This window comes from Tyto alba, unplaced genomic scaffold (genome assembly GCF_018691265.1).
Source record: "Tyto alba isolate M040663 unplaced genomic scaffold, T.alba_DEE_v4.0 Super-Scaffold_1000006, whole genome shotgun sequence".
Taxonomy (NCBI): domain Eukaryota; kingdom Metazoa; phylum Chordata; class Aves; order Strigiformes; family Tytonidae; genus Tyto; species Tyto alba.
The window spans coordinates 23,259,888-23,281,720 of record NW_024881272.1 but is presented as its reverse complement, the minus strand read 5'-3'; the positions used below and the strand labels follow the sequence as shown (position 1 = coordinate 23,281,720).

Sequence of the window (21,833 nt, the reverse complement as noted above, 5' to 3'; positions counted from 1 at the left end):
ACATTAAGATTTTAGAACTCACTAATACCAGAAACTTCTAAATAACTTTGACAAGTGATGTTTACTGAACACTCCTCTTGCAACACAACAGAAGTTGGGCCAGTAGTTTGGCACATACAGTGCCACAACCCAGTGATCCTGTGGCTGGTGATTTTCTCAAATACAAGATGGTTTTCAGGTTACTTCTGCACAAGATGGAGAAGAACGAACATAAGGGTGGCAACTTTGCCAGATACATTCCAGTTTCCACTGAAAATTAGTTTATACACTAGTTCTAAATCTATTTTTTTAAACTGCGGATGAGACCAAAGATTTTATTTTCCCCTACCAACGCACCCATTTAAAGACCAATTTGCTGCCCTGCAATCACAAAAAAATCACATGGTTTTTGTTAAAGTTTGTTTTGTTTTGTGTTTTTTAATATATTTTCATCCAAACTTTTTAATAGCTGCTGCAGGTAAGGTAAATCTGTACAACTCCATTTTGTCATTTGTGGATCAGGGACACCAATTATCTGACACATGGGTTTGCAAGATGGACATGAGGTACCAACCACATAGATTTCAAGTCCTCTGTTTTTTCCTGTCCTTTCTGTTCAGTCATCACTTACTCCAACAGTTTTTGTCAGGGTGACTGCAACCTCAGTTCTGCCTGGCACATTTAGTTTTCACCATCACATTCCTCAAGGTTAAACCTTAAGATTTAAAACCAGTTTTCTCCTCTGAGATGACCTTCAGTCATTGCCCCAGTTCTGAGAAACTAATGAAGTGTTCCCAAAACAAAGCAGATTATAGTAGTAAGTTGTAGCTAAAAAGAACTCCTATGACCTGCTTTAGAGACAGACTGCTAAAAATACTGCTGGCTGGGCAAGACTTTTGGGCAGACTTTTGGGATCATGGTAATTGGTAAATTCCTCCCAGATTAACAATACACAAGACTGTTGCTTATCATTTAAAGTATTTTCATTCAAGGGTGAAAAACTATCAAGTAAGGGTAGACAGGCCTTTTGATACAGTAGTTAACACAGGATACAGGATTGATTCTAAGGGACCTGGACCTATGTCCACCGAAGTCAATGGCAATCTCTGCACCAATTCAGCAGAAATGACACCAGATACCAATATTAAACTAAATATTAAAATCCATTACAATTATACCTGCAGATAAGAAGCCAATCGACACCGCTGACACAATCTGCCAGTTTTCCACAGGAAACCTATGTTCTCTAATTAATTTTGACTTGCATAGTAGTCTATGAAGTGCACTTTGCTGATCTTGCAGAGGTGCACATGATGTCCAGTCTCAGAGGATGCTACAAGCAAGGCAGGATCAGCCTCGAAGCCCATCCAGACACCACCAACCTGTTACAGAGACACTGCAAGGCTTGGGGGAAGATGTAAGAACCTCCAAAAGAGAAAACTGTCTAGTTCAGTTACAGCTTCATTCTAGCTTTTTAACAGTTAGGGATTGCTCAAAAAAGGTGGAGTGCGGCATTCTGTTTCTTCTTTACATGTTTTCACAAATCCCAATACCTGTACAAATATCTCCAATACCTGTATAAATAACCCTCTTCTGAACTTTAAAAACTGACCTTCCATACAAACGCTTGCTATAGTCTTCCTGCATGCACCATAAAAAGGATTCTCATTTCACCCATCTTGAACTGAACAATTTTGAAGTGTTTCAGATTTCCTTTCTGTCTCAACACAAGAACAATCTCCTGACCTAGATTCCCTAAATAATTTACTACATTCTAGACTTCTTATACCCCTTCTGATTTGCCTTTTTTTTTGATGCAGAACAGTTCAGCTTCTCTTCAAGTGAAATCTTCCCAGCCACAGTTGATCCTTGTCCACCTTGCCTGGCATCTCTTTCAATTCCTTACATAAAGCTCCTAAATAAAATTCAAATAGCATTTTATTATTTACTTACAGAGAATTATAGAAGTTTGAGACCTGAAGAACTTCTGTTTCAGCAAAAGTATTTTAGCCAATTTGGAGGTATATCAAATGATATTTTTATTACTTTAAAAATTAGTAACACTGATTGAATTACCCTGAGTCAGTCTTCTGTATTGATAAGATCAAAAAGTTACCCAGGGAGCGGTTTCAGATAGATTAAACCACTCCACACGGCTTAAGACATTGCTTATATTGTTGCTTGCAACATGTATTTGCAAGCATTTCAAGTACTATAAATATTTTGAATCATGCTGTGAATGAGTCAAATGCTGTTTTCCAAGCTAAAATAAAGAAATATACAATTGGGCAATGTTTCACTTCCAGCAGCAGTCTTCGCAAGCAAATCATGAGCAGCTACAAATAGTCTTTGGAATGAGCAATACAGGTGGAAGGGGGCAGCCATGAAACCCCACATCCAAGCACTGCAGCTGCAACTCCACAGACCAGGGAAAGGCACATACCTGATGGGAAACTGGTGAGAACTTAACTACTGACTCAAGGCACCAGGTGTGTAGCCCACAATTACACTCAGAAGCTGGGCAACCACAAAGCACTCCAGAGGAAACAGGAGGGACCTCCTCAGATTGATCAGCACTGATTCTACACACACATGGACAAAGGCATGGTGTGAAGGGCTGAGCCCGGAGTACTTTCCAACTTTGGCCCCCTCAGCAAGCCCAGAAGAGCAAACAAACACTCATGGTCTGCACATCTTCAAGGACTTCACTCACAGGCAAGTAACCTCTGTTCCCATCTTTAAGCAGAAGTCAAAATGCTCATTTGAACTGCAGGTATCTGCAAGCAATGTGACACACATGCACAACTGCAAGGGCACCAGAAGTCATGTTATTTCAGGGAAACGAAGACTCAGCATAGCCCTGCCTAGCGCAGCCTCATGCCAAGGCACTCGTCCAGCAGCTTCATGCCCAGCATGGGGCAAGCGTGATGCTGAAGAGCAGCTGGTGAGAGCTTCAAGAAACACCCCTGCTCAAAGCACAGGCGGAGAGAATGTCCTCCCAACCACATCACTGGGGTTGCTGCTTCCCAACACAGCCCCTAAGCATGTGCTGTTGTCCAGTGAGAGCACTGTCAGGTATCACTGCACTGGAGCTCTACACTCCAGGACAACCAGTCTTGAGGTTCACCCACAGAATCTGGTTGCCTGGCCAAGGAAAGCCCTCCTGACATCTCGGGTACACCAGGCAGCTCCTGCTCTGAAGCACCAGGAGCACAAAGGAAAACACGTCCATCAGTACATTCCAAGAAAACTCAGTCCTGCCCTTGAGCAGAGAGTGGCTTGGTACAACTCCTGATCTGGAGAAAAGATTGACGACTCTGCTCCAGGTGCAGACCTCTCCCCAGCTCCCAGCTAAGGAGTTTGCTGCTTGAGGCCACAATCTCCATGGGATAACCCTGAGCACAACGGTCCACAGAGACACAGCGTGACCGAAGTCATGCCCTACCATTGTGAAGAGGGGGATACCTGCAACCATAACCAGTGGGAGCTGAGGACAACAGGGCAAGCACAGACCCACAGAGTCCTGGCAGGCTGAAAACCACCTCCGGGCAAACAGTCACCAAGCTCAAGGAAAAGACAGTTTCTTCCATGCACCCCAGGAGAAAAGGGATTGAAGACCATTAAACATGTCTGGAAAACATCCAAAACACCACAGTGATCCTGAGGAAACAAAGATCTCATCAGAAATCTGTTCAAATCTGTCCTCGATAAAATGCAGGTAAGGGTTTGGATTTAATTGTTATTTCTGGCAGTGCACCAAGGACTAAAATAAAAAAGGCTGTCAGGTAATGTGGAAGAAATGACTGTATTGCAAATCACTCATCACAAACCAGTTCCCTAGATGAAGAAATGAGCCAGTGCAAATCCCAGGTAAAAATCAAGTTGAGGACCAATGACTGATGCCCAAGCAGCTATGACTCCAGGCCATATCCCCAGAAAAAAGCAACTCCTGATAGGGTGGCTGTGGGAGAAGTTTAGGGGGCAATTTCTCCTCAAAATAAGTAGTTGTTACAGTATAACCCACTCCCTTCACTGAATAGTTTTAATTTTGGAAAGCTTTTCTGACTAAGACCAAAACAATTTTAAAAATGTGCATCAAGATGTTTTTATTTTCCGTCACTCTCTATATATTTCCATTTATGTAGCCTGTTTTACCTACCTTAATATCCACAACCCTAACACATACACTCCAAGAGCTAAACCAAACATACTACTTTTCTACAATCATCTTCTATCACCAGTCCTGCCTATATTCATACTGACGTTTTCAAAATCCATCATAAAAGTTACATATGTTTCACCCATAATAGAGTATTTTCCTCCATAAACTATGCACTAATGGAATTAATCTTTAAGGAAGAAATAAGATTAGGATTTCAAACAACATTTTAGTAAAGATTTTAAAAGCTAGGCCACCAGAAGAAAAAATTGAGGAAAATAAGTGAATTATTTAATAGCAGCACTCCAGAAGGAGCTTTACTGCACAACGGTACTGAATAGAGAAGCTATTAATGATCTTCAGCTAGTTAGACACACTGAATTAGCACTGTTTTAAAAATGAATTGTAAAGCTTTCTGGGGGGAAAAAAAAAAATACCTAAGTTTGTGAGAATCTAAAACACTACATAAGTGTTAAAAAATAGGCCACAGATATGCCTTTTTACACAGCTTTGCAAAAGCAGGGAAATTTTCTAGTCCTGTATAAAGTGCTGCTGACCTGCTCACAGTAAAATGATAATGGTAAAAAGTCTACGTGACATTTTGCTGGCCTGTCCATGAGAGAAAAATTATTTTGACATGTAGCACTAGAGAGAAGCAGTAGAGCAAATCTCTTTTGAAATAGGTATGGTAGAAGGATCTACCTAGAGAGATGAAGACATTTGCAGAATAGTTGAAAGTCATTAATATTGTATTATATTTTTTAAAAGTAAACACATTTTTTCCACCAGTCTGGAGTGTTAGTTCTCTTAGAAGAATTCAAACACGAATCTTTATCTTCTACCATTACTGCTCATAGGTATCTGTGACATTCACAAGGTAACTCCCTTCAACTAAAAGCAGCTCTCTCTTTCATTTTATATAGCAGCCTTTTTTTTGCTTCTTATCCAATAAAAATAAAAAGCTCTGAAGATCACAACTTTTCACAGCCTTTTGAGGGTCTGATGTCAAACGAAGGAGGCATAAGGCATGATCCGTCTGTTTTAAAACAAATGGGCACATTTGCAAACATTGCTCTTTTGCACACACTAATAATGTGTGAAGACCTTGATCAGCATTTTGTACACAAAAGCACTCATTCTAACAGAACAGAAAACAATCCACTTTCACAGAAGCAGAACTAGCTTTCTGCTATTCCCTGGGGAAGCAACACCTCCATGCTATCACCCACAGACACTAAGGGAGAAACTCTGCTCCAGATCTAATTCCCACCACCTTCCCTTTCTCAAGCTGCATTGGGAAAACACTTCCTAATCCTTCCCTCAGTGCAAAAGTGAGTAAATAACTTCTGCCCACCTGCACACTTAGGTGCTCTCCTCACTCCAGAGCACTCCGAGGCGCCAGGGGCAGGTAACACCACCACTTAGGTGGTTTGGACAGGAAGGAGAGTTGCAGTCTCCCAGCACATTGTGGGAGGCAGCTCCAGTTACACCAGCAGCAGTCTGGTTTTGCAAGGGAGGTTACCACCACTGCAGAAGGGACTGCTCATGCCTGTTTGGGCACTGCTGCCACTTACCTGATGCTGGCATGGAGCCCTGCATGAGCCCCATTTGTGATCTACTTAAGCTTGCAAAGAACTGTAAAGACTGCAGCAGAATTTGATAGTTCTCTTCTGTAATACTGAGCTGTAGCCTTCCACAAGCTGCTTTATCAATCACTAAAGTCTTTGTAAGCAATGGAGGACTGTGCAGCTGGGAGATGGGTGGGCTGTGCCCTGAGACATGTGAGTTATCTCATGGCTTACTAGTGGTAAAAAGGAAGATGCCTCGCTGCCTTCTCTCAGACTGTGCAGTCCCATTCCCATGGGCATTCGCTGCATCCATGAACTGCTTTAATCCACTAACCAGCAGAAGGCTATTCAGCTCTTCCCCTCCCCCCTTAAGTTATTTTTCTGCTGCTTCACTGAAATGGCCCAACACCAAAATAGCATAAGGTAAGCCACAGCAACTGGGAATGGGAAAGCAGCAACTCCCCCTTGTTGCTTTCAGCTTTTGCCAGCTGCAGCTTATCTATTCATTGCTCTTGCTCAAGAAAGTAAGTTCCACGGAAAAGGCTTTACTGCAGGGGGCTTGCTCTATGTTAAGCAAACTGGAGACACAAAGTTCATGTAGTTCACGGCAAAGCACAGGACACAAGTGTAAAAATGGATGCACTGGGTCACACCACAGGTCCTGCTACCCTAATACTCTGTCTCCAACACAACCTTGTAAGCACAGGGCTAGAGAAGAGCAAGAATAGGATGAGCACATCTGCACTTCCCCAAGCACCTCTGTAGCCTTCAATACTTTCACTGATAGGGACTTCCTTATACTAGAGCGATTTATCCACCAAGTAGTTCACAGAAGACCTTTTCCAGGAGTTCCACAGGCTTACAAACCCTGTGTGAAGAACCACTTCCTCCTCCCAGGGTCTGAACCTGGCTCCTACTAAGTTTAGTTGACCTTCCCTTGCTCTTACGCTGGGAGACAAAATAGCCAAACCCTCTTCAAGCTACTCATGATTTCACAAACCTCTGTCACATCCTTCTTCAAACAGCCCTTTCCCAGTCGTTTGTCATATGGAAGCCATTAAAGATCTCTAGTGACTCGTGTTGCATTTCTCCACACTTCTAGATGTTCTATATTCTTCTTGAGATGAAAGAGAGATGACATAGTATCTAATGTATGGACAAACCATGGATTTAGACATGGCATAATAACGCTCTGTATCTTATTCTTTACTCTTCATAGCATTTCATAAGATTTTATATGCTTTCTTTATTCACTACTAAGCACAGAACTGATGGTTTGATGGAACTACTGTCCATCTCAAGATGCCACCCCAAGTGGTGACAGTCAACCTGGAGTCCATTACTTTGTACAGAAAGTTCAGTTTCTTCCTACCAATGCAAATTCATCTCACATTTACCTACACCAAATGCAGATATCGCAACACTTCATCCTTCTAAACAGTAACAGGGATCTAGAAAACATGTCACAAATTATTTGAGAGTTAAAAATCTGCAAGTTACATGGATCACTGAAAATGAGCCAGCAAATCGTAAGAAATCCCTACTTGGGACAAGAAGCTGCCAAAGCACTCAACTGCAGCGTGTGTAGGATGGAGCAGTCCTACGAAAGGGACTGCACATGTAACAAGGAGTTCCTTTGGGCTTTGATCTTTTAGCTATTTGAAACTACACAAAAGTTGAATGAAAAAGGTACAAGATCCCAAAGGAATCAGATTCCCCCCTTCTCCACAGCAAGCTTCGAAAGTTCCATTTTTATGACCACCTTCACCAAAATAAATCACTTCTATGGATATAAAAAAATGTAAACCGAGGCATTTCCACTCAATTCCTTTCATGTCTTTCCACTGCCTTGTCTTGAGTCACATGCTCAGTCCTGACCTTTCCAGATTCTCCTCTCTGCCTCACCACACTTATTCAGACTATCAAATTCATTTAGTGAAACCATCCTATCCTTTCACACTTGACTCTTTTCACAGACAAGCAGTTCATTTTCATGCAGACCCACTTTTAACTTCAAAAGGTTGCTTTGTATCTCAGCTACTGATGTCCCTTGTTTAAAACACTTTCAAATAAGGATCTGAAAAGCGTTGTAGCTGAGAACATTCAGCGTCTTCTCTGTCCCTCCTCAAAAAAGAAAAAAAAAATAATCCACTATTAAACAAAGCAAGAGGCCACACATCCACCCAGGACTTCTGTAGCTTGTCAGTAGCTCTCACTGCTCACCCATGCACATCCAAGGTCACGGCCAGTGCTCAGAAAACTCAGCCCATGGCTGCCAGGCTGGATTGGTCTCCTGAAGTTACCTTCACAGTGACACTTGCCTTTACCTTAAACCTCCTCTGAAGTCATTTGTTTCCACTTACCCACACTGGTTATATCAAGACAACCCATCTGAGAAGGTCTTGCAGCATCAGAGGACAACGTGACAACCTGACAAACAGCCAGTGTCACCCCCTCCGGCAGCTCTGCACCCCAACCGAGGTGAGAACACAAACCCCTCCATCACGCCGTTAACGGAGAAAGCCACCCTGCAAACACATTTGTTCCTCGCGTAGATGCACACAAAAGACAGCACTGCAAAACCAAGCAGTGCAAGTTATTTCACATTAGGCCAAACTATTTTGTTTTCATTTCCAATGGCTCAGATGACTGCATTTCCTCCAGCAGGCTCAGAGCAACATCACGCTGCCCTCCTAACAGCAGCACCCAACACCCACCACACAACTGATACCAAACCACAAACCCTTTGGTCCATAAAAAGCACCTTTTACCCATTCAGAGATGTTTTAGTGATCATGCAAGAACAATTTAATTAACGAGATTATATGCAAACCCATAAAGCAATTATGTGAACAGATATAGCAGAAAGTCTGCCAAACTTACACCTTTTAAGCATACCTAGAAACTACATTTATGTCACAGCAAGCTACCATAAAAACTAATGTAGTAGCTCTATTAATCAAAACATTTTTCACTTTAAGACCACAAATATAGGAGAATACTTGTTCATAGCTCATTTCAGAATCAAAGTTTAAGAACCATTTTCTATTTAAAATATTTACAACTCAGTAATTTCAGGTGAGAAAAGGATACTGAAAAGAGTAGTACATTGCACCAAATTTCTTGTTAATTTTCCTGTGAAACATTTGAGTCTCCAAAAACTGACCTAAGTTAATTATGCACAAATTGGACACTAAAGTGTCAGGAATTCAGAGCTGAATCCCACCTAGTCACTTAAAACCTGTATGATGAAAACACATTATAATCATGTTCTTTTCTTGACAGTATAAACAAAAAGGTACTATCAGCATCTTAAAAACCACATTTGAATCCCACAATGTTTGTGGGGTTTTTTGTACTAACTTTTTCTCCCATAAAACTTACTAGCCATATATCTACCAGAACAGCCTCATCAATGCATCCAGAAATGTTAAAAATTAAAATTAAGTTAAAATTGCAGCAGCTATTTCCTCCTTACTTTCCTCAGATTTTGGTGAGGATATGAATTTTACCCAGTTGCAACAGAATTGCCACATATCTTCAGAAAAAGGGCATGACTGAGTGCTTCAGCATAAACACCTGCTCCCTTCCCCCTAAACCTAAATGCAAATACAACAATTGAAAGTGTCACTGGTTTTACATAAATTTTATTTTCTTACAGTAGACATTGCACCAAAAACACAGCAGTTAATGAGTCAAACAATATTCCAGCTGGCTGCAACACCCATTGAAAAACAAGACTGGTTCAAGATAAAAAAAAAAAAAAGCCATGTCTTTTGTATTAAAATAATGGTCAAGCTGTTGACAAGGAAACAAATGAGTTTAAGCCATTAGTGTATGCTCGCATAAAATTTAAAATGATTCTATAGAAAGAAATTTGGATAACCGTGATATGCCTCTTCCAGTGCAATACTTCATTTTGATTTTTTGAGAAGTTATTAAAACTGGACTATCTCAGCTTGCTGGAATTCCATTTATTCATTATTGCAATGTACAGTTAATGCAGGAGATTAGATTAGGTTTTGACAAGTCTTTTACACTTCTCAGGGCAGCATTACTATTTCTGCTTAGGTTAGTAACTTTATCTACCAGCTAACCTTTATGGTGTTGACAATCCACAATTAACAATTTTCTCCCTTGCCTCCAATCCCCTACCCACCGCCGATGAAGTTGTTGCAGTACATCCATCCCCAGCTCCTCCCAGGAGCCTGGTTCAGCAGCACCCCCAAAAGCACCTGCCATACCCCCCACGCACAACTCCCTTTCAAGATCACACAAGACTTGGCAAGAGCAGCAAAACAGAGTAAATTCAAAATGGAAGAGGCCATCACCTAATGAAATGTGACTAAACAGGACTGATGATTGTCCAAATATTTAACTGATCTCAAATGCTTCGGGTCAGGTGGGTTAATCAAATAAACTTGCATATCTGAAGGGACTGCCCATTATTTGTCTTTTCTTTAAGTCCTTACCTGACTTTAGGCTCTGAAAAACTATGAACATTTGCATACAAAAAACAACAAAGCAGACGTCACAGTTCTCCGTTATGAGCTGAAAACATGGGAAAGTTCTTCCAAAATAAATAATTTTGCTGAATAACACAACAATTCTCCTCAGCACACAAAGGTAGCATGTGCAGATGGGAACCGTCAACACCTACACCAGGTACCTGGAAATAAAACCCATGTAACAGCACGCAACCGCACTGTAAGCGAAAATCTAACACACATCGTCTCTCCCAACTTAACCATTAAAAATTATCAGAACAAGAAAACACCAATGCAGATGGACAAAGTAGATACAAAGTGTTATCAATGTATGACAACAGAAATAAAAATAAATCTAGGATTAAAATATGGCTTAGTTTCACTGATTTCTCACAACATTTGTCTCCATTCAACAAGAATTTATGCAGCATTTCAACCTGAAAAGCATTTAATTCTAGGTAATAAAGCTTTACAAATTGAATTCAAAGGAAAAAAAAACAGCGGTTCCCAATTATTTCCAGAACTCCACAACTACAGACTTCAACTAAAGGAACAGGGAAAACTGCCACTACAAAAGCAGAGCCGACATATGACCCCTGGATACAGCGGCACTAAGAGACAGCTATAATAAAAATCAATATTAATTCCACACACTTCTGTTTTGAAAATAAAGCAATGACATTCCCTCATGACCACCTGCCAAAGGGACACAACTCAGACCAACTTCAACGGAGAGGATTTTTAAAGTCTTTCTACAGGCACGTAATGGATTCCAAGACTGAACGTGTACTGAATGTTCAGTGAACCAAATAATTTTTAATAGATTCCTCAGGGGAGTTTATTTTATATTTTTAAATCACTCTGAGACCTTGGAATGACAACCCGATTCAGAGGAAAAGAAAGGCTAGTGTTTGTGGGGTGGGGTATTGTGTTTCTTCTGGCATTTTTCTGAAAGAGGAACAGTCGTGTCGACTATAATTTCTTGCTATATAGTTTAGAAATGTCTTCGCTTCTACAAACCTCAAACTTATAAAATTGCTTTTGAAAACATACACTGAGCAATTTTAAAGTTCTTCCCTGCAGAAATACTATATCAGCAATTACAGAAAGTTGATCTAACAAAAATTTGGGAGGAATTAAGAGTTAGCACGGGGCAACTCACCTCCTTCAGTCACAGCTGCAAAGACACAGATGATAGACATTGTTAACAAAGCCATCAGGCCCAGACTCAAAACCCAAACGTAGCATAAATTGGATCAGTTTATAGATTTCAGATTAACCACCTTCTCCCGTCTAGAGCCCCCAAACTAATGTCCATCTTATTAGCAAGGCCCCTACGATGTGACAGCAGATTCGGCACAAGAAGCAACCATCTCTTGGAAGAAGCAATTTTTCCAACTGTATGATTAAGTACACAGGAAAACAAGACAAGGAGCCTCAAGCACTGCCGTTGTTAGTGTAATTTCAGACGGATTAGGCAGAGAGCGATGGAGGAAAAGCCTTAGACAATGAGTCCTTTCATACATCAGAAACAAAACCTACCGTTAATCACACCAGCAATTCAGTTTCTTCCACTAATTCCTAATCAGACATCAACAAATAAAGCGAAACACTTATTCTTGTTTTAATTCTATGATATAAACACAAATGAATGGAAGTGCTCAGCCTGCACTGTAAAAATGCTGTCACCCCTCCACCTCCTGATCAACGGGGAGCTGCGAGACGCATGAAGGGTTGGTAAACGAGCTCTTCCATAAAACGCATCCGCGGAAAAGTACGGAGCAAAAGATTTAGAGGACTGCTGCATTAACAAGCAAGAGAAACTTCAAAGCCAAGAGACGAACTCAGTCAAAACTCTCCTCTGTACGAAAGAGACCTTGAACCACAGTCATTAGAAAAAACATCTGGTGTGCCGCTTTCATTTTCAACATTAGTCATTGGACAGAAACAAAACATCTTTTTTTCTTTTTCCCCCCAAAGCAGCAAATAATTGCAAATCCACTTCTACATATAACCTATCATTTATCACCTCATCAGTGGCTGCTTGAGTCTGATGGAATTAAACACTCAAGTCAGGCAGTTTTTGTTAAAAGCAATAATTACATCGTTACTAGAATATACAATTAGGTAATAAAAAACAAAAACAAATCTGCCTAGCAATATTTTTTATGCACTCTCACAGAAATATTACCAGACTGGAAACAGGCAACATTAGAATAATAAAAAAAAAAAAAAAAAAAAACAAAAAAAAAAAAAAAACAACACTTCCACTGAAGTACTGAAGTATAGCTACTTCTAATTTAAAACTTCACCCACAGGCAAAAATACATAAATGATTAGCATTATAGTGTTTATTTTAATTACACTGTGCAACAAGAATCCAAGAGGCTGTTAAGTCACTTCAGATATAAAGAAAGCCAATATCTGAGAACTCATCCTCCATTTATAACCTGCACAGTTGTGTCAGCCCATTCTATCACCTAAGCGCCAAGACCAGAATGTCTGCATTTCTCAAACATCAAAAACCAACATACAATAGAGGTATCAGCTCAAAGGGAAAAAAAAAAAAAAAAAATAGACAAACAGGAGGTCAGGAGATCCCTCAACCTGCTCCTTGTAGACAATGTTTAAGAGCATCAAAATTTCACTGGTCTTCAAAGCAGAACTCTTCAAAGTTTAATACGGAGGAAAAAAAAAAAAAAAACAACACAAAACACATCTCTAATTTAAGCTTACATTTACAAATGCTTTCCAGCAACATAACTGGTATGCAATGTAATCTTTAACACCGCACAATTCATGCTGCCTACCCTGAACACCTAATGATCTCAGCAAACAAAACACAATTTATGATTTTTAGTGTATTAAAGACACTCCTTGTCACTGAAGTCAAGTTGCTGATCCTAGTAATTCCGTGCAAGTCATTTTAAGACAAACATTTTCCCATCTATCTATATGGTTTTGGCCAATGAAGAAGCCTTCGATCACACTTTAGTTAAATACTGTTCTTAAAGGATGCCCAGCTTTCTGACATCAGGGTGGGGGATCACTAAGGAAGAGCATTACACTCTGCTTCCACGTAACCCTTCAGAACTCTCCCTTCTTATAAATCATGATGCTCCTTACTCCTTCCACAGGCATAAGCAAGAGACTGGCACAGAGATAGTATTTTATTATTATGTTGCTTACAAAGAAAAAGCTTCAGGTAAGAAACGTAGTAGGAGCCAAGCACAATTATCAGAAGTAACAGCTTGCTCCTAAAGAGCTGCTGGAGTTTTAGCACTGAGGCACACACACTACACTTCTGTGCACCTCTCCTGCGCGCAGGTGAGAGGTGCCCCTTGTCATCACGGCCTCAGCTGCAGACCCAGACAGCCAGGGAAGGCAGCAGCAAAGAAAGAAAAACAAAGTGCAATGCTCTCTGCCAGCAGGCAGACGTCTCTGTGAGAGGGACGGTACCTGCCCACTCAAATGCAGGGGCAGTGAGAGCCCACGCTCGCTTCAGTCTTATCCAAAATCCAGATACGAATAACAAAACTACGCTTCGCATCAGCCCCCAAAAAGCAGCTAAAATCATGGTCATGCTACAGGCTTCCACGAGCTCTCCCTGCATGAAGGAGGTGGATCTGGCACCTACTGACCTGTGCTAAAATGAACCCCCTTCAATTGGAGAAAACTTAGCAAATTAGGTTAATGGAAGGGCTCTCTAAAATGCCTTTTTTTTTTGAGCCAAAAGGCCTCAAACAGGTACTCTAACTTAACACTACACCCAAAGCATAAAGTGTAGTTTTACAGGCTCCAAAAATGTAGCAGGATCCAGAAAACTGAAATCAACAAGAGCAGCAACTCTGTTAGCAACAGACTTCCATCTCACAAGTATACTGAAGGTGACAAACTTTCCTCCAAAAGTCTGTAGCTCTACCTTCACATCAGGAGGCAGAATTAGAGCAATAACTCTACAGTCTGCTGAAACACTTGTCTCTCAAGGTGTAATTCTTCAAGTGTCCACTTTATTAATCGGAAGCTACCCATGAACAAGGCTACAGTGAGGAGACAGTCAGTATCTAAAATGCATGTTCAAGAATGCACGCTTCCTCCTCAGTTTCAGTACAAGTTTAGAAGCCTTGTTTTTTTACCACGTAACACAGATATTAGAATACATTAAGACTGTAAAGGAATTTTGGTGGTGCACAAGAACAGTCTCAACAAAACCAATGATAATATATATTACAAAATTATTTCCACACCTTCCAGTTCATAGGTTTAAGAGGCTAATTGTCATTGTTTACGGTATTTATGTTTCATATTTCACTGAACTTTGACACAGAAAATGTATTATTGGATTTTGTGTGCATCTCCTAGTCAATCTGTGCAATCTTGCAAATTTTGTATTACAAGTAGTTAAAAGACAATGGACAGTACGTTCATAAATTACAGGTTTTTCTTTAAGAGAATTATTATTGATTCTGCAACAACTAAACCTTTGATCAAATTTCATGAAACAAACGTTACTTAATAAGACATAAACAAACATAACTCCTTTGTAATTGAGGAAAACAGTACTTTATAAAAAGGCAGTGACTCCAACCAAAAACAAGAGGTCACCGTTTCCTCCTCTCCCCCCCATCTCATGTCTTCCAAGTACACAATACCTCAAGACATTCTTAACACAGTGTCCAAAAGGATCCTCTTTATCACTTCTATGGTTGTCCTTCAAGATAAAAGATCAGAAACATAATATCTGCCAGGTAAAATACATATTTTTTTTTTTAATATGTACCCTAAAATCCAAACACTAGACTAGCCTCTTTCATGCTTCTCAGATCCAATTTACCTTCCCAATTAATGATCCTATCAAAATACATCTAAGTTGGTGCAGAAAATCTAACCTGTTGATATAATTACCAAAACTCCTGCAGAAAAGCCACACAATCATCCCTCTTCCAACCTTACTCACAAAACCCTCTAGAAAAATAATGGCTTTTCCAAAACACTCGAAGATCTCATTTTGTGAGGAAATCTAACTGAAGAATCAAGTATCATCCCATGGATAAGTTCCTGCTCCTGAAGAAAGAAGAGATATTATTAAAAGCTCAAGTGTCCGGCTGCCTTCAGCAGCAAGGATGACACACAGGAGAAGAATCCATACGCTGGAGGGATAAAAAAGCAACTGTGCTATATGGATGTCAAAATAGAACAGATGTTACCTTTGTATACGCACATTCAATTCAGTGTCAAACACTACATTTGAAGGAAGGCGGGGGGGGCAAAAAAAAAAAAAAACACAAAAAAAACCCATAAAAAAAACACAGAAGCAAGGCCTATGAAGCCAATACGTAATTCCTCACCATGGTCAAGCACATGCATGTTTGTTTGGTTTCAAGTGTTGACGGGATTTTCAGCACTGTTTTTGAAAGAGCAATGCCACATGCCCAGCCTTCCCATTTTTTCTCTGTTCAATTTCGTCTGACAACTCTGAACTATAAACTTCTTGTGCCAACCTAAATAATTCCTCTCTTTCTCAGTAAGACTGAAAGAAAGTACTTACCCACTTGCCAGCTGCAGCTGAAATTTTGTGCCAAGAAATAAATGTCTTTTGGACAGGTTGTAAACTAGAAGCTTCTATGTCTTCTGATGGACAAGTCTAAGAGTGGGACTACCCTATCCCTTGCCGGATTAATGGTATTGCTGTATTTCAGCTACACAGTGGATTGCACTTAACAAAATCATCCAAACACAGCTACTTCTTCCAAGTACTGAGCCCAGGTATTAGGAGATGCTTTTGTCAATTTTGCACTCAGTCAGGCTTTTTGCATACTCTGCTTCCATCCTCTGTTCCAAAAAAACCTAACTTACCTCTGTACTTTTTATCTTCAGAAAAGTTCTCAAATATGGCCCCTGAAGGAGCAAGGCCTGTTTTATTTTTTTTCCTTCCAGTAAGGCACAGGTGTATATACACTGTGTGCACACTGACATTAAACAGCAAGTGCTCCAGCTTCCCTTCCTTAGCCTCCTTCCACAGCCCGAGGAGACTTTGACCTTCCTGCAAACAGTAAAACTACTTGCAGGCGCTGGTCACTACAGCTCTCATGAACAATGCAAGACAAAGACCAAGGACGTGCACTACGTCTTCCCCACAGCCCAGAAAGATAACTATTTACAGAGAGCAGAAGGCATAAGGCTTTGTGGCAGAATGGATTATAGCTGCACAAGAAATTAAAAGAGGTTGTGAGAGTTTAAAGGCTTCCACCTAGGGCTGAGTAGATAACTGGGCTCCTTAGCTTTGCAGACTAGGCTTCCCCACGGGTGTTTCGTCAGGCACCCTGGCATCCACAGACATACAGTCGAGACACAAGGTAACAGCACAACATCCTGATACCTCCACTCTACCATCTTCCCTACCCTCCTCCCAGCTCGCAGAGGCTTCCCAGCTACTGGACATTACTGCTTGTTTACATGTCCTGGGTTTGGAGGGGGTGGACCTCCAAAGCTCTATGAAGATTCTCATAATAAATCACAGTGTCAAAGGCACAAGTAAAACCTGCGTTGTTGCAGTAGAAAGCAGTCTCTTCCTCTTTAACCGACAGTCATGGGCCCCTTTCCCGTGCCGAACATCATCCCATTTTCATTTTGGTAGTGACCTGAATTTTATATTCACAAAAATATTGCCAGAATTCTGGAATGCCAGTTGGAAACTCAACTAACACAAATACGTAAAGATGACTACAAAACCTACTAAAAGCACAAGTACTCTCTCCTATAGAAAACAAAAACAGAACAAATGTTAGCAGATGCACATAAACAAATCATGGTGAAGTACATTAAAAGAAACAAATGTCTCAAGACATGCATCAGTACCATGAACTTGGTTTTTAATATACAGAGTAGCTACATCTCTATCATCTTCACAGACAGAGCCAAGCAGTGCTTGTTCCCTTTGCTCATTAAAGCTCTACAACTGGTGCCTCCTGTATGCCCACATGTACCATTTCATTAAGCTCACTTGACATTAGATGAAGAAAGAGTACAAGAAAATTGCATATTCCCTGCCTAAAGTAAACTTGTCATTTAAACCTTGTGTATAGATAGAATTTGATATAGCACTGGCACAGTGAGTCATTCGTCAGTTTTAGAGTTTGTACGACAGTATTCTTACATATGTTTTGCAATACTTTCCAGTTAGCTACCACCCCATGTAATTATAAGTTTTTACTGGAAAGGAAGCATATATTTTGGATTTGAACAGCACACTACTAAGCTTTGTTTCTACATACCTTTTTATGGTCAGATTTTGAGCAAAAGTAAATCCATGTAAGGAACCCTCACAAACTATATGAAAGATGAAAGTCAAGACATTGCTTTTAAAGGAGAGTCCGCAACGACAGTGAGCATCACAAATACTTCTCAATGAATTCTTCCAAACATAAATATAAGCAACTCACATGTCAGATTTCTTCAAAAGCTGTTTCTTAGCTACATCAGTTAAAACTGCATTCATTCACAGCATTATATAAAACATCCAGTAGCTATTACAAGTGCTTTACTTGAAGGTAATACATGATTTTACATCCTTCTGTACTGGGGTAAGATAGCACATTAAACATTTTCCTTACTGTCTTACCTTCACCTTTATTTTTAAGTTGCGAAACAGACACGAGTAATTTAAACTCTCTAACCCTGGCTTCTAAGAGGCACTGAAAAAAACCACTGAAACAGAAAGGTTTGTCCTGGTTAATACTACTAACAAGATCAGCTCTGACTCTTGCCTGGTGGCATTCAGCTCCAATGCTTTATAGGGAAGTTTGCAATTCTTCAAAAAGGCACAAGTCCCAACTTCAATTTGCACGCAGCCACACGTTCACTGCTCGGGCAGACCTCTTCAGTCAGGTTTTTTAAGCTGACTACTATTATTATTATTTCTTTCTAGTATCCAAATTCACATCAAACAGATCTACTGAATTGAAGATCTCCTGCTATCTGATAAAAGGCTGGAGATAAAAAGTACCCTTTGCACAATTAAAGTTAGCTGGTTAAGATTCAAGAACAGGCAGCAACAACTGTGTTTTTTTCCTCCTAATTGCATATACTATGACCTACAAGAAACATTTTCTGCTTAAAAGTAATACTTAAATGGAGATCTATGGCTGAACATTATCACAAGGATTGCACTTACTTGACAGTCTGCTATTAGCCAACTCCATTATCGCTATTTGCAGTTTTTAAATGTACAGATTCAGAAGTAACTGTACAAAGCCTCCATTACAAGTGGATTTATGGAAAGCCACAGCAATAATCATCCTCATTAAGCATATCTTCCCACAGCCCTGCATTATGTGGACACAAAGAGGAAAACATTTCTTCTCTGTTACCCACAAGCTTAGATCTTTCTCCTTACAATCACAAGCTTTGACTGTCTTCTCTCCTTTTGCCAATGACAGTTATTGCACATTCCCAACAGCAGGACTTAGTTTAAAAAAAAAATAATAATAATAATTAAAAATACCTGCATACCTCTCAACCCACAACCAAATGCAGACACAATGTAGGACGGCTTCTACTTGATTTTGCAGCAACTGACATTTTCACTGGCAACATGCACGAGAATAAAATGTTGTCTGTGGCTTCTACTACTTTGCTAACAGCCCCAACCAGTATTTATCCAACACATATTTATGGACATGCACATGCAAAGAAAAGGGCAGATGGCAATACTTGTAACTAAGCTGAATAATAAAAATCTCTTGAGCTGAAGTGATGCAGCAACTCTTTGGACATTAGCTGTTTTAACCCCTTCGAGCATATGGTCCTGCTGCATCCTATTTCAACTACCACGACGCATGCCAGTGACGTATGCTAGGAAACTTGCACATTAAGATGGTCGGTCAGAGGCAGAAACCGAGAACTTAAATAAGTGTCTGGTATCACCCACCAGACACTCAGATCACAAACCAGCCGTTTTGCCACGCAGATTTTACTTCTTGCTTTCAAAGTTCAGACTGCTGATCATGTGCTTCAACGTACGGATATCTATTACACCTACGTCCTCAGCCCCACAGCGAACCACCATGGCAGAAATAATAAAATCAGGATTAAAGTACACTAGCTACCTCCGTAAAACCGTTCTCGTGAGCAACGCGTTTCCTGCATTATCATGATGAGTGCAATGGACTTTATTTGAAAAACTGTTTTCAAAGCCACCCTGGCAGGCTTGGAATAATCACCCAGTAACCAGACATGGAGGTAAGTCATTTGCAGCACAGAACTGTAATAATCTCAGATTAAATCTGTCATTTCTCTAACGTTTAAGTTGGAAAACAAACATAAGGAAAACTATTTGCTCGCCATCCCTGCCCAGGTAAGTCACCTCCAGAGATCTCTAAACCAGCAAATATTCAATGTAACTTACATCTAAAGCTTTGATTATCCAGTTATCTTCAGACTAAATCACTTTTTACAGCTCAATTCTACACTTGACAAGAGAATGTTTTATTTGATACTGACAATACAGCTTCATTTGGTTACATCTGAAATAAACACAAAACTCCAAAGCACTTTAAAACAGCTGCCCCAGTCAGTCTCCTGGAAACTGCACATCTCTTCCACACAAGAGGTCTGCGGGAACACATCTTTGTTTAACAGCGCGGAAATACTTTCTTTCATTAATTTCAATTTACGCCAGGTACTGGAACTGCTTGAAGTTGGGTCTCAGAGCAGTTTCTCGGTGCCAAAACCACCGGGAAGGCAATCACACCCGTTTGCAGCGTTCACCCTCAGCCCCAACTCCCGCCCGCCGCAGGCTGCCTGCGCCCACCCCAGCGCCCCTCCACGCGAGCCCGGCACCCTCGGGTGTCCCACGGGGGAGAACTGCCCGCGCCCCCCCGAGCACCCCCCCCCCGGGGCTCCCGACCAGGCAGGCGGCCCAACAGGTTGCGGGGGCGGCGGGGGGCAGGAGCCGGCCCTCGGGGGAGCCTGCAGCCGCGCTCCCCCGGGAGAAGGGGGTGAACCCCGCCCCGGGTTTGGGAGCCGGCACCCCGGGCGCGGCGGCGGAGCTCCCTGCCCGCTCCCGCCGGGGGCCCTTTGTTCTCGCCACCCAAGACGCCGCCGCCCGGCAGCCCCGCGCTCTCCCAGGCGGAGGCTCGCCCCACCGGGGGGGGGGGGGGGGGGGCGGGTGGGAAGGCGCGATCTGCCGCCCCCCGCCGCCCGGCTCCCGCCCCGCTGCAGCGCCCTCCCGCCTCCCGGCGCGGAATGGCCGGCGCCCGCCGCGGGGAAACGCTTCGGGCCGCTACCGATCGCCCCGCGCCTCCCCGGCACGGCGGAGGCACCGCGCCCGAACACGCACACACAAACACACACGCACGCGCCCCCCGCGGGAGGACCGCCCGCCGGGGCTGCCCCGAGCGCCGCAGCCCGCCGGGAAGGTCACGCCGCGGCGGCGAGCCCCGCGCCCCCGGCACCGCGGCGCGGCGCCGGCAGGTGCCTGCCCGCTCCCCGGCGACCCGGGGAGGCCCCCGAGGGGCGCAGCCGGCGGGCCGAGGGCTCCGGTACCGCGCGGGAGCGCCCGGGGCGGCGGCGGCGGGGCCGGCGCTCGGGGGGGAGCCGATCCGCCGGGGCTCAACAGGCGGCGGAGTTTAGCGGCTCCCCGGGAGCCCACCCCGCCGCTCCGGGAGCGGGGCGCGGGGCTGAGCGGGGAGGAAGGCGCCGCAGCCCAGCCACTTACCGGGGCTCCGGGGCTCCGCCGCCCGCATGCTGCCTCCAGGCGCCGCGCGAGAACCCGCTCCGCTCCGCTCCCCACCGACCGCCCGGCGGCTCCGCTCCGCTCTCGCAGCCTCCGCCGCCGCCGCCGCCGCCACGCGGGACCGCGCTCCGCGCGCGCCGCCGCCAGCCCGCCCCTGCCGGGGCCGCGCACCGCGCCCGCCCCGCCGCCAGCCCAGCCCAGCCCAGCCCCGACCGCCCCGCCGCCGCCGCCGCCGCCACCTGCCGCCCGCGGGCTCACCTGGGCCGGGCTGCGCCCCGGCTGCCGCGCTCGGCCCCCCGGCGAGGCGCGGCGCTGCTCCCGGCCGAGCCCCGCTCCGCTCCGCTCCGCCGCGGCCTGGCGCTGCGCTACCGCCCGCTCCTGCCCGCCGAGTCGGCCCGCAGCCGGCGGGCAGGGCCCGCCCCGGCCAGGTGTGGGCGGGGGGCGGCCCGGCGGGGCGGAGGAGGGCGCGGCCGCGGCCCGGGGCGGGCGCTCTAGCGGCGGCGCCGGAAGGACCCGGTCGGGCAGGCGGGGGGGGGGGGGGCCCCGCCGCCCTCCCCCGCCGCCGCGGGGGGCAGCCGCCCGGGAGCCCACGGGAGAGGGCCGGGGGCCCCCGCCGGGCCTCGGAGGGCAGTTCCTAACCCCGGGCGGAGTGTGGGTCAGACTCGAGGTGGCCGCCGGCGGGGGCTGGAACGCGTGGTGCCCGTGGAGAGGCGGGTCGGAGCCCTCCCCACCCACCCGCGGGGTCCGCCCGTCAGTAGCGGCGGGTGAGCGCCACGCTGAGACCTGTTGCGGTTTGCGAATCGGTGGGGCCGTGTCGGGGCGTTGTTCCCGCCCGTGCGGTTACCGAGCACGCCGCTCCTTCAGCCGCTTCATCGCTCCGGTTCCTCCCCGCCCGGGGCCCCGAG

General features: G+C 43.9%; 1 protein-coding gene across 19 annotated transcripts in view; it reads right to left on the bottom strand.

The window, feature by feature from the left end:
* Nucleotides 1-21,328, bottom strand: part of PTPRF (protein tyrosine phosphatase receptor type F) — a 389,043-nt gene extending 367,715 nt beyond the window's left edge. For 12 of the 19 annotated variants that reach the window (XM_042803813.1, XM_042803856.1, XM_042803839.1 and 9 more), the window contains exon 1: nt 20,911-21,033. The gene's annotated coding sequence lies outside the window, so the exon portion shown is untranslated. Of the gene's footprint in view, nt 1-20,910; nt 21,034-21,186 lie in introns of those variants that run through there. The other 7 variants (XM_042803865.1, XM_042803878.1, XM_042803880.1 and 4 more) reach the window with 2 other exon arrangements.
* Nucleotides 21,329-21,833: the final 505 nt, after the last annotated feature.